Below are 13,543 nucleotides of genomic sequence, written 5' to 3'. Positions count from 1 at the left end.
CATTCAGCTGTGTCAGTCAGAAAATTTCAGAACTACAGAGAAAATAGGAATACCCTACACCCAAAGACCTTCAGTTCTCAGTCTGACGTCTCACTACGTCCACAGTAGCCACTCAAGAGCAAGTTAGATTTTGTATGAGGGCACCTTGAGTGAAGTGTCACAGAAAGAATGCACGTGATCATGAAAACATGCTCATCATATAAGGAATTTATGGGTGCGTTCAAGGCAAACTATTGATTAACCAACTGCAGGAACGTGTAAAACATGAGATTATTTTTAATAATGTTCTGGTTGCCTCAGGATTTAAGAGCGCTATGAAATTTTCGGAGCCCCTAATCAAATAGAACTGTTTTGTCAATTAGATTTGTAGCAATGCTGAAATAATCTGCTTTTGCCATATGAAGCTCCCACCAACCCTCCAAATGTGGGAACAATTGAGAATCATTCAAAGGCACTCTACGAAGCCTGGAATTCACACTGGATGAACAGAGCACAAGGGAATGCAGATTTGGGCCTGATTCCAGAGACAACAACTGGCAGTAAGGTAACTATTATGAAGAAAGCATGCAAACGGTGATAAAAACTGCAGGTGACAGTGGACACAACCGCAACCATCCCTGGCATAGCAGGATGCTGGAATAACCAGTACTACAGCTCTCATGATAATGGGAAACAGTTTGGACAACATAAGTTTATTTCGAAACAATATTGAATACAAAGACAGGTCATTGAATGGCGCCCACCAAACCCTAACAGGAATAATCAACAGGGAAGTCTGGGCAGCAATGACTATTGGTATCAGTGGGACAGGCAATACAAATGCCCACAAAGTCAATTGGAAAAAGCCACATCAGTGCCCTGCAGTATGAGGACATATGGGGTTTTCTGTTAGAGGAAAGAGCATGGCAGAATTGCAGGAACTGCACCTAACCATTGAAGTATACATAGGCAACACACAACTGAAATGGATTTTGGACAGTGGGAGTGAAATTTCAGTTATCACTGACACGGTCTTTGAAAAGTGTACTTTCAAATACAATTGGCCGGTCCCCTCAGTGAAGAGAGCAAAAGTGAAAGCAGCCACTGTAGGCAATGTAACAAAAGACAGATGAGGTTAGGCTTCAAGTGTCAGGGACACATGTTAACAGTGAATTTTATGGTGGTGCCAAAATTGGCAACTAACCTCGCATAAGAGTAGATTTCTTAGAAGATCAACAAGCCATACTCTATTTCAGGAGAGGTATTGTGACATTACAAAAAGGGCAAGGAGATCCAGTTGCCTTTCAAAGAACAAGCTATTCATGCCCAAATCTTTGCAAACTGTCTGAAGCTTGGCTACATGCAGGAACGCTCTGCAAAAACTGGGGAGGACCTGCATGATTACCGTCACCAATAAGCATAGAAAGACGAGAGTATACAAGAGATCACAAGTAAAACTGACAAAAGGATTGAGCACAAACCATGTCCAATGGCATGATAAGGATGAGCTGTGCGACATACTTCACTCCAACATGGAGGTATCTGCAATGAAAGTGAGAGTCATTAATGATTTACAGTATGTATTTATGGTTAAAGACCACAACAAGTTGTTTATCAATCCATATCCAATACCACTGGCGTAAAAGAAGAAAGTAGAAATTGAAATACAACGGATGGTCAATGATGGAGTAGCTGAACAGGCTGTGTTCACGCATAACAGCCCTCTCCACGTGGTTGAGAAGAAAGACTGGTTGATACAACTGGTACTCGATTCACAATCAATCAATAGGATCATTGCGCCAGAGACATATCGACCAGTGGAACTCAAAGAGTTGCTGCAAAAATTTCAAGGGGTGAAAGTATTCTCCTCCACTGACCTCTGCTTGAGTTTTTGGCAAGTGAAGTTGCATCCTGCAAGTAGGAAGAAAACGGCATTTTTTGCATTTGCTCTTTGTCCTGAACATTTCCTCATCTGCCCCACTACCATGCTTCAGTAGGGCAACTCCTGTGTGAAATTCTATTGTGAGGTTATGTACATAAACGATAACTTTAGTACATAACCTCCTCCACCCCCCTCCCCCACCCATCATCACCACTGGCGAAAGGTTGGACATTTTAGTTGCATCTATTTAAAAGTCTCATTACATTGATTTATTACCTGGAAATGTATTTTATAAGATTTCAGTGGTCTTCAGTAAAGGGGCTAATAGTTCCAGTCTGTGAATATATGATAAATGCACAGCCTGCACATTGCTCTGCATGCAGCAGGTGTGTTGTGGGCACTCAAAGCTGTGTGCTGACGTGTGCGTCTCAAGTGGCCACCATCAGAAACTCATGGAACCTACCAGTCCTTTTCGCGAAGTCAGGATTAGCGGCCTGTGGCACAACTCACTTCTTGAGATGGCCGAGGGCAACAGTTTGAAGTGCTTGCTGAGACACCATAATTTATTGCAGAAAAATGCAAGTCTGGGAATGTGGTTTGACCTCCAGAAATTCAGAAGTGTTAAAGTACAGTCTGCTTCACCCACCATCGCCTGATGTCAGACAGGAGTTTTTAGGACAAACTAGCATGGAAGATGTGCTTTGATTGGCCCATGATTCATGACATTCCGGGGTGGGGATTTGTTAAAGGTGACACTGACACATTATTGGCAGAAAAGAGTAACATTTTTCCTGGTTGGTGTTCACAGCCAGTTTGGCACAAACTGCCAAATTGGGAGTTGGTGGAAGAGGACACTCACGATTTGATGGTGTATAGCGGGCTGCTGGTTTAAGACTTGATGGCACTTGTATGCATCCAATTCTTGCTGAGTAATATTCTGATTCTCCACTATGACCACAGTCCTCTGGCTTACTGCCACAGCAGATTGGTGAGAGTATACAGCAGCACAGCTGACTAGGTGGAGGTTAATGTTTATATAGGAAGCATACTGTTGCCACAGCTCTGCTAAATCCAATTCGTGCTTTAGTATCGTTTGACGCGGTATTCAATCGATCACTAGGGTTTCAAACTTAATCATTGGGTTGTATTGGATTAATGATTTAATGTGCAGGTAGAATGCAATACCCAACCCAGTATTTGCCGGCCAGTGTGGCCGAGTGGTTTTAGGCGCTTCAGTCTGGAACCGCACGACCACTATGGTCACAGGTTCGAATCCTGCCTTGGGCATGGAGGTGTGTGATGTCCTTAGGTTAGTTAGTTTTAAGTAGTTCTAGGGTACTGATGACCTCAGATGTTAAGTCCCATAGTGCTCAGAGCCAACTTGCCTATTTTGTTAGTTGTCGTCCACAATTAACTTTTTTTCTGTAGAATGTTGATATCAGTACTTTGTAATTCATTAATATAATAATCAGTTTATGTTTCATTTGCATTTTTATTTGAAAGAGTATGTAGTTTCTTCCAAACCACTGATTTTTTCTGTTGATTGGATGGATATTTATATAGTAGGCAAATTGCAATTTCACACCTTATGATTCTATGTTAGGGCATTTCAAGATAGTGATTCCGTTGCATAATGTATAGTTAACATGGAATCTTGAGGTGAGTGTGACAGTCTGGGTAAGTCCATTACTCTGATAGATTTCACAGTTTCTCACACCAAAGGGTATTGCAACATGACCACTGTTTCCAGGACGTAATTTTATTTTGAATTCTAATTAAAATTGTGGATAATCTGGTTATTCAAAGCCTACTGTAAGAATGGTAATTCAGCAAAACAACAACAGAGTTAATCAAAGTGACTAGCCTGGAACCCAGTGACAGGTGCAGGTTGCCTATGTAAACAGCCTCCATATGCAACAAACATTTTATTTTATTTGAGGTGATTATTAACTGATTTTAAAATTTTTAAATGCTGCCATAATCTACTCAGTAACAGGTTATCACCTACCGAAATCTGTTGTGTTGAACGTTACAGGTCATATTATCACCTCAACTCATTACTAATCACCTGAACGGTTATAGATGGATAAAAAATTATTATGATGTGTTTTATTATTTTATAATTTTTTGTGTATAAAACATCGTTGTAGAGAGCTGGTGAGTGAATGGAGCTACCATTCATTCAATGACTAGTGTTTCCTGCCTCACATTGGTATGTGCAGCATGGAGTTTGCACCACGCTGCTGCTGGCTGCTATGACTGAAAACGATGGCAGGAAATCACAAAGGGTCAACTGTTAAAAGAAAATGGTTGCATAGTTCAATTGTTCATTCTGAATGGTTTTACATGATCTTAATGAGCAGTACCACTTTGGCAGAGCACCAGTTTAGACACTGTACTAGTTTGGTAATCTGGCCAAGGAAACTTGTTACTCCATGTATAGATGGGTTCGACATTGCAAAGTATGATTAGTCAACTGCTTAATTTCGCTTAAGTGCAGTCTTGAGGTGACACAAATAGTCAGGGCAAATTTTCTTGGATAAAATTAGCCCAGGTTCCACCCAATAATTTGATTCGGTTGGGATTCTCTAATTAGAATCTTCTGCGGAACTTTGAGATCTTGTTCAGCGCAGTATTGTACTTGGAGCATTAAATACAGGGTGGCACACGAAATGTGTTACCATTTTGTTTTTGAATATAAACTTTATTGTCAATACAATCTGAAAGGAACATATACTACAACGAAGAGCCATCCATGGAGATTTGTTCTAACTCAGCACATGCTCAATATGTCCACCATTTCGTTTCCTAACTTCCTTCAAACGAACACTGAAGTTAGTGATTACCCCATGGCACATGTCTTCTGTAATTTCACTGCAAGCTTGAATAATAAGTCTTCTGAGCTCCATTAAATCACGTGGACATTTCGGAAAAAGTTTTTCCTTTAGGTACCCCCAAAGAAAAAAGTCACATGGATTGAGGTCTGGACTATTGGGGGGCCAATTTTGTCTGTCACTGAAGCGACCTGGAAACCTGATTGAAATGATCCAAATGTCGAAATGCTCGTGTAAAAACCCCAACACAGTGTTTGCAGTATGTGGCTTTGCTCCATCTTGCATGAACCACTGCGTGTTGAAGAGCAAGGCAGTAGCAAGAAGCTGTGGAATTTAATCTCTCTTCGTTGTAGTATATGTTCCTTTCAGATTGTATTGACAATAAAGTTTATATTCAAAAACAAAATGGTAACACATTTTGTGCGCCACCCTGTAGTTATTTGGTGGTCTTGTGTAATTTAGACTCATACCCTGTGTATGTTAATAAGGCGGTAGACTGCTTATGGTATTCGGTTGAACATTTGAATGGTATTGGCTTTAGTTCGAATTTTGTTCCGTATTTGAGGTTCGTTGATCTGGGGGAGGGGACCAAACAGCAAGGTCATCGGTCCCATCAGATTAGAGAAGGACGTTAACTGTGCCCGTTCAAAGGAACCATTCTGGCATTTGCCTGAAGTGATTTAGGGAAATAATGGAAAACCTAAAGCAGGATCGCCAGTCATGGGTTTGAACCATCATCCTCCCGATGCGAGTCCAGTGTGCTAACCACTGAGCACCTCGGTCAGTCATATTTGAAGAATGGTAGTACTGTACACAAGCCTCTCAAGTGGAAGACCGGTTTTCGTTTGTATGTGAAAAGGGTAGTATGAGTCTGAAAAGAGCACTGAGTACCTTAAGTCAGCTAAAGTGTATCATCATCAATTTGTAGTCTCTATCCAAATTTGGTTATGCTATGTAACAGTGGTGGTGCAAATTTTTTTGCCCAAAAGAGAACACAATTGAGACCCGAAATGACAACAGGGGTATTTATAACGGGGATCATTAACTTGGAACCATGAACAGCATCTTTATTCTCTTCTGAGAATTCACTGTCAAGTGGCCAAACTTCAGTAATATTACAGGGATTGAGTTGTATCCAGATGCCAATATCTGAACAGGATTAGCTGTCCTTCCTCGTGTTGAATATAGGGTCAAAGTGACGGTGACACTAACTGCTTCTGTTTGTTCGGCAAGATTGTTAATAGGACCTGGGGTACACCGGGCCTCAAGCACAGCTTGATATGTAACTGAAAATTAAGTAAATATATCTAAAAACACAGCTGATGTGACTTACCGAACGAAAGTGCTGGCAGGTCGATAGACACACAAACAAACACAAACATACACACAAAATTCAAGCTTTCACAACAAACTGTTGCCTCATCAGGAAAGAGGGAAGTAGAGGGAAAGAGTGTGTGTGTGTGTGTGTGTGTGTGTGTGTTTGTGGTTTACGGGCGCTAAACAGCGGGGTCATCAGCGCCCAAACGCATAAAAACAGGAACACATGCAGGGAAGGGACGAAGACGAACAACGAACAAGGGGAACAGCTAAAAGACACAGACCTGCCGCAGTTCCAAATCCTAACATATAGAGGCAAAACAAGAGGAGAAGGAGTGCACTAAAAAAGGAAAGGAAACACAAGGAAGGGAGGACAGAAACCGAAGGGAAACAAGGAGGTATTCGTGACTGGCGGACCTCTTACCTAAAATCTGGGTGAGCCAGTCATCCAGCAGCACATTAAAACCCTCTCCCTAAAATCCGTGGCAACAAATTGGACAGCACACAAAACCGTAAAACCTTAACAACAGACGTTGCGTCGTCTTTCAAAATAGAGGGCAAATCCGGTGGCAAAGAAACCACCGCCCGCTGGTCAGAGAATAAAAGACAGTCAAGTAAAATGTGGCGGACAGTAATCTGGACGCCACAAGCAGTGCAGAGGGGGGGATCCTCCCGCCGAAGTAAAAAACCATGGGTGAAGGGACTGTGCCCGATGCGGAGGCGAGTGAGGAGAACCTCATCCCGCCTGCGTGACTGGTAGGACGTACGCCATGGCCGCGTGGTGGCCTTGACCAGACGCAGCTTATTTTCACCGATTGCCAGCCACTCCTCTTCCCACTGACGCATAACGCGAAAACGCAGGAGGGAGGTAACAGCATGTAGGGGGACGGCACATGCAACAACGTGAGGGAGGGAACACGCATCTTTGGCAGCCACATCCGCCAGTTCGTTGCCCCTAATACCCACGTGCCCCGGCACCCAGCAGAAGGAAACCTCCTTCCCCTGCCGTTGCAGGTGGAGTAGGGCATCATGGATGTTCTGGACGACCGTATCCGCTGGGTACAAGTGTTGCACGGTCTGAAGGGCACTCAGGGAGTCGGAACAGATGAGGAACTTAAGACTGCGAACACATCGCATCTGCTCCAATGCCCGCAAGATCGCAAACAATTCGGCATCAAAGATGGTAAACGCCGCAGGAAGCCGTAACTTGACGACTCGATCAGGGAAAACAACAGCACAACCAACAAAGTCCCCCTGTTTAGAGCCATCCGTAAAGACTGGTACATGGTCGGGATGCTGGTTTAAAATATCATAAAATAAGGAGGTAAAAACAAACGCAGGAGTGCAGCTCCTCCGGTACTCTGACAAGTCTAAAAGGACGCTGGGCCTCTGGAGCAACCAGGGAGGCAGGCGAGTAAAACCTAGTCGTTGGGGGGGCACACGCTCCACACCAAGGGACTCAAGCAAATGTTTGGCACGAATCCCAAATGGTCTCGTTGCCCTGGGACGACAGGAAAAGAGACGTTCCAGAGGCGGTCGGGCAACGGTAGGGTACGCAGGGGAGGTAGGACAGGCAAGGAATTGACACACCCGTCGCACCATGAGGAGTTTCCGCCGGATGGCGAGCGGCGGTTCCCCTGCCTCAGCACACAGGCTGGGGATGGGACTGGTACGGAAGGCACCAGTGGCCAGCCTGATACCCTCATGGTGTACTGCGTCAAGAATCTTCAGATACGAAGGCCTTGCTGACCCATACACGGTGCAACCATAGTCAAGACGCGATCGGACGAAAGCCCTATAAAACTGCAGCAGACGCGCCCGATCTGCTCCCCAGGACCGATGGCTCAGGCACTTCAAAATATTCAGTGCCTTCAGGGCCCGCACCTTGAGGTCTTTAAGGTGAGGCAACCACGACAACTTGGAATCAAAAATGAGGCCCAGGAACCGCACAGTGTCGCTAAAAGGAAGAATGGTGTCCCTCAGACGCAGTGCAGGGGAGGTAAAAAGACGTCGAGAACGATTAAAATGAACACACACACATTTGTCTGCAGAAAAGGTAAAACCCGTCTTCGCAGTCCATGCCTCTAATCGCTGTATCGTAAGCTGCAACTGCCGACTAGCAGTGACAAGACTGGAGGAAGAACAGAAAACAGCAAAATCGTCCACAAACAAGGAGCATTGGGCAGGACTCCGGATAGTGGACGTGATACTGTTAATGGCGACGGCAAAGAGGGTGACACTTAAAACGCTTCCCTGAGGAACACCATTCTCCTGCACATACAAATCAGATAGCACATTACCAACCCTATATCGAAAGAGGCGGTGGGAAAGAAAGGACCGAATGAAGATCGGGAGACGGCCACGAAAACCCCACTCGTGGAGTTGATTGAGGATATGGCGGCGCCAAGTAGTGTCATACGCCTTATGAATGTCAAAGAAGACACCGAGACAATGCTGGTTACGTAGGAAGGCCTGCTGGATGGCCGCCTCAAGCAGGGTCAAGTTGTCTATAGTTGAACGATATCTCCGAAAGCCACACTGCGAGGGGCTAAGGAGCTGCCTGGTTTCGAGCAGCCAAACCAGGCGACGGTTGACCATGCGTTCTAACGTCTTCCCGACACAGCTCGTCAAAGCAATACTGCGATAACTACTGGGATGCGTTCGGTCCTTCCCCGGTTTCAGGAGGGGGATCAAAATCGCCTCTCTCCACGAGTCAGGGTACGTGCCAGATAACCAAACCATATTAAAAAAATTCAGGAGAACTTCCTTGGAAGGCAGTAACAAGTGCTTCAGCATGCTGTACCGGATTTGATCATGGCCAGGCGCTGTATCATGAGCCTCAGACAGCGCCGAATCCAGTTCCCACATTGTGAAGGGGCAGTTGTAGGGCTCAGAATTTGGAGACCGGAAGTCCAAGTGAGCCCTCTCGATGGCAGTGCGGTAGCGGCAGAAATCTGGATCACAGTGAATAGTGGCGGTAGATGCCGCAAAATGCATGGCCAGTGTCTGGGCAATGTCTCTCGGCGCCGTGAGAAGACTTCCCTGATGCAGCAATGCCGTGACAGGTAGTTGGCTGCGTTTCCCGGAAATCCTCTTGATGGCTTCCCATACTTTTGTAGAACTAGTGGAGCGGGAGATGGAGTTCAGGAACGATTGCCATGACCGTCGTTTGCTCTCTTTAATCACTCGCCGCGCCTTGGCCCTTGCCACCCGAAAGGCCGCAAGATTGTCAGCGGAGGGACGGCACTTGAAGCGGCGCAAAGCTGCACGGCGGGCTCGGATAGCTGAGCGGCACTCAGTGGTCCACCAAGGGACAGGACGCCTCTTGGGATGACCGGATGACCGTGGGATTGATAAGTCAGCAGCATGGGAGATCACGGCTGTAACATGGTCTACCCATTCGTGGATGCTGGCACGGTGTTCCAAAACAGCCAGTCGGCCGAAAAGTGTCCAATCAGCTCTGCAGAGGTGCCACCTGGGCAGCACTGGTAACACCACAGCCTCATCCAGGAGGCGAATCCAAAGGGGGAAGTGGTCACTAGAATGGAGGTCTGCAGCAACCTCCCACAGAGCAGAATCGGCGAGTGCTGGAGAGCAAAAGGAAAGGTCAATAGCTGATGACGACCCAGAAGCAGTACAGAAATGAGTGGGAGCACCAGAGTTCAGGAGGCACAGTTCTTCAGACATCATGAGGTTTTCCAGAAGGCGACCCCTGGGGCAAGTAGTCGAAGAGCCCCATAAGACATTATGAGCATTGAAGTCCCCCAGAAGAAGAAATGGGCGGGGGAGTTGGCTAATAAGGTCTGTGAGAGCCTCAGAGTCTATCGCAACCTGAGGTGGTAAATAAAGGGAACAGACCGTGAGCCTCCGACCCACGAGAAGGTCAACTGCAACTGCTTGCAAGTCTGTAACGAAAGGGAGCTCAGATGAGGGGTGCATGTCACGGACAAAAACCGCAACACCACCTTTCGCCCTTTCCCCCGTCAGATCATCTTTCCGATATACGGTATAGCCCCGTAAAGAAGGAGCATCAGTGGCCCGAAAATGTGTCTCTTGGAGACATAAGCACAAAGGGCACTCTCGTACAAGGAGTAGTAATTCGGCCACATGCGTCCTGAACCCATTCAGGTTCCACTGTAATATGGGAGCCAGTGATCAGGGTGGTTGAACTTTCACCCTGCCTCTGTGTTTTGGAGGAGAGCCCGTACTGGCCGGAGATTTATTCCTGGGGCGAGAAGATCGCCCCCGGTCGACATCAATGTCCATCAGCTCCGATGACGACCCACGGGAAATGTCAGACAGTACGATGGCCTCGTCATCGGACCGACCCTGACCAGTCTCCGCAGGTGGCAAAACCTTCACCTTCGGCGTCTTTGTCTTGGGGGGCTGAGAAGGCAGAGCTTTGGCAGCAGGTGGAGCTGTAACCGCCTTGGCAGAAGGCGCCATATGGGAAGAGGCAGGAAGTACTCCGATGTCAGCAACCACAGCCTTGTCCGACGTTGCGGGGAGAGCCGCAGGTTGCAAAACAACCGCAGCAGCACAAGTGCACTGGCAAACGCAAGTATTAGTGCTAACACTAGCAACCTCCGTTTGCGTAGCAACAGTGGCCATTTGTACCGGTTTTGTCAGAGCGGAAGCGAAAGATGTCGTAAACACAGGAGGTTGCATGGCCTTAAAGAGCTTCTTAGCCTCACCATAGGGGATGCGCTTAGATGTTTTGATCTCCTGGATCTTACGTTCGTCGAGGTAGATGGGGCAGACCCGGCTCCAGACAGGGTGACTCCCAGAGCAATTCACGCACTTCACAGGCGATGAACAATCGGCTCCTTCATGGGCAGGCTGACCACATTTACCACAAGTGGCTATCCCATTGCACCCCAACGTAGTATGCCCAAAGCGCTGACATTTAAAACAGCGCATTGGGTTGGGGAAATATGGCCGTACTGGCAAACGTAAGAAACCCGCTTGAACATGCTCCGGGAGTCTCGGGCAATTGAACGTGAGAATAAACGAGTCGGATTTGACTAGGTCACCATCGACTCGTTTCATAATATGCTGCACATCGACAATACCTTCGTCAGCCCACTCAGATTTCAACTCGTCCTTGGGGATATCCACCAAGTCCCTACATGTCACAACACCCTTACTATAGTTCAAAGTGGAGTGGAGCTCGGTCTCGATAGCGTACTCTCCGAGACAGGTTGCTTTCCTAAGAGAAGTGACTTGACGGGAACTAGAAGTTTCAACTAACAGAGTCCCATTGCGCAGACGCTTCACAGATTTCAGTGTTCCTGCAATTCCCTCAAGACCCTTGTGGATGTAAAAGGGTGAAACTCTCTCAAAGCTACCTTCCTTCCGTTTAACAATCAAAAACACATTCTGGATATCAGCATGTGCTCTGTTACGACAGTCTGATAAATCTCTAGTAACACCAGGCGCTGGAGGACTCCCAGCACGAAGTCGCTTTTTCGATTGGGTGTGTTTTCCTACCAGTGGCCCACCCAATCCACTGGTAGGGGGAAACGTAGAGGGCGAAGGGTCCATTGTGGTCCCACGAGCAGCTAGGGAACGAAAGGTCCGCTCAGACAGAGCCCCGCGTGCCTGAGTAAGCCTTATACAACTGGGGTGCGGCAGGTGCCCCAGAGGTTGCCCGCTTGCGACTGTTCCACCCCAACAGCCATGCATCTCATAGGCGCGGAGCACACCGGAAGATTGAGGGGTTTTTATAGAGGTTGTCCTTCCTCGCAATCCAGGCGGTCAAGCCAAGATTACCATTCCCCGCAGCACACAACATTCCACCGCCGCGCCATACGGTGGTCGCTGAAGCATGTCCGGGGGTTACGGAGACAGGAGACTGGCGGCGCTGACCAGTCCCCAGCTCAGGACCCCGGGGTCGCCAAGCCCGTACTCAGCAATTGAATGCTGAGCCCCTGGGGGCAGAGGGAAAGACGAAAGGATGTGGGTTTTTAAGGGAGAGGGTAAGGAGTCATTCCAATCCCAGGAGCGGAAAGACTTACCTTAGGGGGAAAAAAGGACAGGTATACACTCGCACACACACACATATCCATCCGCACATACACAGACACAAGCAGACATTTGTAAAGGGCAAGAGTTTGGGCAGAGATGTCAGTCAGGGGCAAAGATGTTGTTGAAAGACAGGCGAGGTATGAGCGGCGGCAACTTGAAATTAGCGGAGGTTGAGGCCTGGCGGATAACGAGAAGAGAGGATATACTGAAGGGCAAGTTCCCATCTCCGGAGTTCTGACAGGTTGGTTTTAGTGGGAAGTATCCAGATAACCTGGACAGTGTAACACTGTGCCAAGATATGCTGGCCGTGCACCAAGGCATGTTTAGCCACAGGGTGATCCTCATTACCAACAAACACTGTCTGCCTGTGTCCATTCATGCGAATGGACAGTTTGTTGCTGGTCATTCCCACATAGAAAGCTTCACAGTGTAGGCAGGTCAGGTGGTAAATCACGTGGGTGCTTTCACACGTGGCTCTGCCTTTGATCGTGTACACCTTCCGGGTTACAGGTGTGGTGGGAGGGTGCATGGGACAGGTTTTACATCGGGGGCGGTTACAAGGGTAGGAGCCAGAGGGTAGGGAAGGTGGTTTGGGGATTTCATATGGATGAACTAAGAGGTTACGCAGGTTAGATGGACGGCGGAAAGACACTCTTGGTGGAGTGGGGAGGATTTCATGAAGGATGGATCTCATTTCAGGACAGGATTTGAGGAAGTCGTATCCCTGCTGGAGAGCCACATTCAGAGTCTGATCCAGTCCCGGAAAGTATCCTGTCACAAGTGGGGCACTTTTGGGGTTCTTCTGTGCGAGGTTCTGGGTTTGAGGAGATGAGGAAGTGGCTAAATTAAGTAATAGACTCATGATGCTTGTCTTGGAAAATCATAGTGAGAGAAGAGGGAAAAAGTTAATTTTTTTTTCTTCAAAACACTGAGCAGAGTATTAAGCAAAGTGCTGAACAGGCAGAAATAATAGCAAAGTTTTTTAAGAAAGTATTTAAACATGATATTAAAGAAAGAAGTCATAAGTGTGTGAATTCTCTAGTAAAAATATGAATAACCTTTCTAGAAACTATACAGAACATTGAAAAGAAATAAGCAGTAATAAAGAAAAACTACATAATTGTTATCCATAATCTCTTCAGTGTTCCCTAAGAATTGTTTAATTATATTTTTATCTACAGGGAATTTTGTGGTTTTTGCAAGGCTTACTATGTTGGTGATATGATTGGTGGTTAATACTGAAGGCACCACAGTAATTTATGTTCTCTTGTGTTTCGGATCAATTTTCTCAGTATAAGAAGTTGATATTAGTATTCAAATTATTACTTTCATACAACGCTTATCACATAGATTATCTGCAGAACGGTAATTAGGAACCTTAAGCTTACAAGAAAAATATGTAGATTGACGGATTATTTTCATAGTACGGGGCTTAAACTCTATGTAGCATCACAAGGTGTAACCTCATGTTAAAAGTTTAACACAATACAACAAGTATTACAGG

The sequence above is a fragment of the Schistocerca nitens genome, chromosome 8, assembly GCF_023898315.1.
Source record: "Schistocerca nitens isolate TAMUIC-IGC-003100 chromosome 8, iqSchNite1.1, whole genome shotgun sequence".
NCBI classification, from domain to species: Eukaryota; Metazoa; Arthropoda; class Insecta; order Orthoptera; family Acrididae; genus Schistocerca; species Schistocerca nitens.
This window is presented reverse-complemented; position numbering follows the sequence as displayed.